We start from the raw sequence: 3,374 nt of genomic DNA on the forward strand, positions 1-3,374 counted from the left end.
AGATCCCATTTTGATACACAAAGAAATATAGATCCCAGAAACAATGGCAGTCCAAAGGGGTGGTATTGCTATTATAATTGCTATTATAATTCTTATAGACTTTGATGTACATGGGACTTTATAAAGCTACACAAATAAAGCAGGTCTCTGTCCCGAGGAACTTGCATTCTAAATCCTAAGAGACTTGGGAGGAAAGGGAGAGGCAATAGTAATAAGGAACAATTATAGATATAGGTAGGTAGCCGTGTTGGTCTGCCGTAGTCGAAACAAAATTTTAAAAAATCCTTCTAGTAGCACCTGAGAGACCAACTAAGTTTGTTATTGGTATGAGCTTTTGTGTGCATGCACTCTTTTTTTTTTCTTTTCTATACTGTTTTCTTTTTTCTTTTTTTCTTTTTTTTTAGTAAGATAAACAAAGAAAGGTTTACTTACATTTCAGTGCAGGCAGCATATACAATACAGGAAAGAAAACTTCTCAGGTACAGAATACAAAAGTTGCCTTCAATATAGGCTGTGGGTGTCCAGAGCCCCCAGACGCACATCTGGTCATTTTGGAAGCATGATGGAGAGAGAATCTCCTCAAAGGCAGTAGAAAGTATAAAAGATTATCTCCTTTGTTACGGAATTTCTGCCTCCTCTGTTTTCTTCTTACAAACTTAGTTGGTCTCTAAGGCGCTACTGGAAGGATATTTTTTTTATTTTGTAAGCAACAATTATGAATATGCAAGGCTTCTTAGGCTTAATTTCAGTCGTGCAGATTTTAGGCTTCACCAGTGGGGCGCAAGGACTCTAGACTGGTAAACCAAAAGACCCCTTGAGAAGGTAGATGGGTCCACATGGCTGCTAGCAGCTGTAGGACTACCTTTGAAGACTGCACTGCACATTAGCAGGCCTGACCCTGTCATGAGTCACAGTGAGCCATGTTGCAAGAACAAGAAACCAGTGACAGCCATGGCCACACTGCTCAGTCCCGTGCCACTGTCAACCAGCACCACAGGTGGGTCATGGACTGAACTACAGCAGCTGCCACACTTCAAATGGAAGAGAAAGCAAATGAGTGGTATCTCTGGTTACGAACTTAATTTGTTCTGGAGGTCCGTTCTCAACTCGAAACCGTTTTTAACCTGAGGTGTGCTTTTGCTAATGGGGTCTCCCGCTTCGCGCGTGCCTCTAGCACGCGATTTCTGCTCACATCCTGGGGCAAAGTTCACAACCGGGAGCACCTACTTCTGGGTTAGCGGAGCTCGTAATCCGAAGCGTGTATAAGGAGGACGGTTCGTAACCAGAGGTATTACTATACTTCGTCGGATCTAGACTTCGTCGCCAAAGGCTTGAATGAGTCTCTTGAGAGTTGTGGCTTGCGCCCTGTGGTGCCGGCCGCTTGGCACGTAAGTAGAGACTGCCAACAGAAGGGGGCGTGGTGGGCAGATGACCCTGCTTCAAGGCTGCCGTGTTGCCTCTTACAGATTCAAACACACTCTGCTTTCAAAGCAAATGATAAGCTTGAATGGAATAAAGGATTTACAGAGCTCTCTGCCTGTGGCGTCTTTCTCTCCCCAGGCCGGAAGTGGTGGGCCTTGCTCTAAACTGCTTTCTGGCTACTCTCAGAAAGCTGAGCCCACTCAGACTGTATCCAGTGGCTCTTTCATATTTACAGAAGCTGCTTCTGCCTCAGGTGGCCAAATGCCTTGGATGGGTTCTGATACCTAGTCTTCCCTGTGGCAAAAGTAGTACCATTTTCAATTTGAGATATTTCAGACCAATGCACACATGTTCCATACAAAAACAGGTGACCTCTGTTCTGTCTCCTCAGAAATGCACACATAAATTGTTGCAAAGTATTGATTTAGGGACAGGAAGTATCTGCTGCAAAGTGCAAGTGTTTACCTGTCAGCTCAGGTAATGTTCCCAGTGAGAGCTGTAAGGAAAAAAGGAGGACATTAAGGCTCCAAGCAAGCAGACCTGCCCCTTTATTCTTTATTTTTTTTTAATATGATTTTTATTAAATTTTCTGCTTTACAATTTCAGGTAAACATTTTACATTCTTAAGATATCAATGACTTCCATTCTTCTCTTTCCACGGTTCATTCTGCATATCTTATATCCCTGAATATTTTGCAAAAACTATACTAATCAGTTTTCCATTATTATGGAATGGAATCCATCCTCCATCAAAACTTATTTACACTGTTGAATTTATCTTAATGCTGCCAGTGCCTTCAGCTGTACACAATTATTTTCCATATGTTCAACAAACCTTTTCCAATCTTCTTTAAATGTATGTTCTTCTTGTTCTCTGATTCTATATGTTAAGCCTGCAAGTTGTGCATATTCTGTCAACAAGTTGCCATTCTTCTTTGCTTGGGACGTCGCTCATTTTCCATTTTTGGGCTAGCCAAACATGGGCCGCAGTTGTTGCAGACATAAATAATGCCCCTTTAGGGCATTTCACTCCTCGAGGAAAAGGTAGAGCCAAAGAGGTGCAATCTGGCCCTAGAAAACCAGTCTGTGCTTAGACTTGATTGGAGCAAATTGTTCACTTGGAATTTCCCTTGCATTCTTTCCCCATTGTGTTCTATGGGCTCCCTGTCAAAGACAAGACGAGGCAGAATTAGTCAAAAGGTTATTAAATTGAGGAAGTACATCTTGTGACTGACTGGTGGTTCAGCTAAATCTTGGTTGACAGTCAAAGTGATGAACTGTAGAGGAAAAACAAATGAGTAACTTTCCATATGTCTGTCACCAGTTGATATTCTAGTTTTACAAATTACATATTAAAATAATAGATGTATTCCGTATTTCCTCAGGGATGTTTCCCCGAGTTTCAGTCCAGATGCGATCTGGTTCAAAAGTAGCTGGTACCAAACTCCTCAGCGGAATATTACTTATTAACTAACGTTCAGAGTGAACTCCATCTTAAAGTCTGAATGGCCTTTAACCTAACGCAAACATCTTTAGCAGGCTCTTTCTTGCAGAGTTCAGGAAACAACAGTGAAATAAGGCTTTTCACTAAAACCAGCTAAGCAGTGTCCAACTCCTAACAGCTCTACAAACTCTGGTTGACAAAGTGTGTTTACTTTGAACAAGGTCCAGCTGCATTTAGCAAATATTGCTTTCTTACTAGCAAGTTCTTTCCTTGGCTTCACGTTATAGATCCATGTCAGGCTTGGACTTCAAAGTGAGATCATTATATGGCAAAGTGATATAAAATCCAGATCCACTCCCTCATGCATTAAGCGGGCTATCTCATGTATTATTTGTTATGTACTGAGTTGAATAGGATCCAAAAGGCAGCAGTCTGATAGGATTCAGAACAATAGGATCCATAATGCAGCAGTCTGATTGGTCCACAGGAGCCACCCAATCCAATTCCA

General features: G+C 41.8%; 1 long non-coding RNA gene across 1 annotated transcript; it reads right to left on the reverse strand.

Annotated features, from left to right (window-relative positions):
* Positions 1-1,839: 1,839 nt before the first annotated feature.
* Positions 1,840-2,821, reverse strand: LOC308478951. The gene is made up of 3 exons (XR_013987398.1): positions 2,772-2,821; positions 2,258-2,586; positions 1,840-1,918 (listed from the first exon to the last, which is right to left on the reverse strand). It is a non-coding gene; the product is annotated as an uncharacterized lncRNA (long non-coding RNA).
* Between the last annotated feature and the right edge of the window lie 553 nt (positions 2,822-3,374).

Source organism: Podarcis pityusensis (assembly GCF_964106645.2).
Source record: "Podarcis pityusensis genome assembly, chromosome: 6".
NCBI lineage: Eukaryota > Metazoa > Chordata > Lepidosauria > Squamata > Lacertidae > Podarcis > Podarcis pityusensis.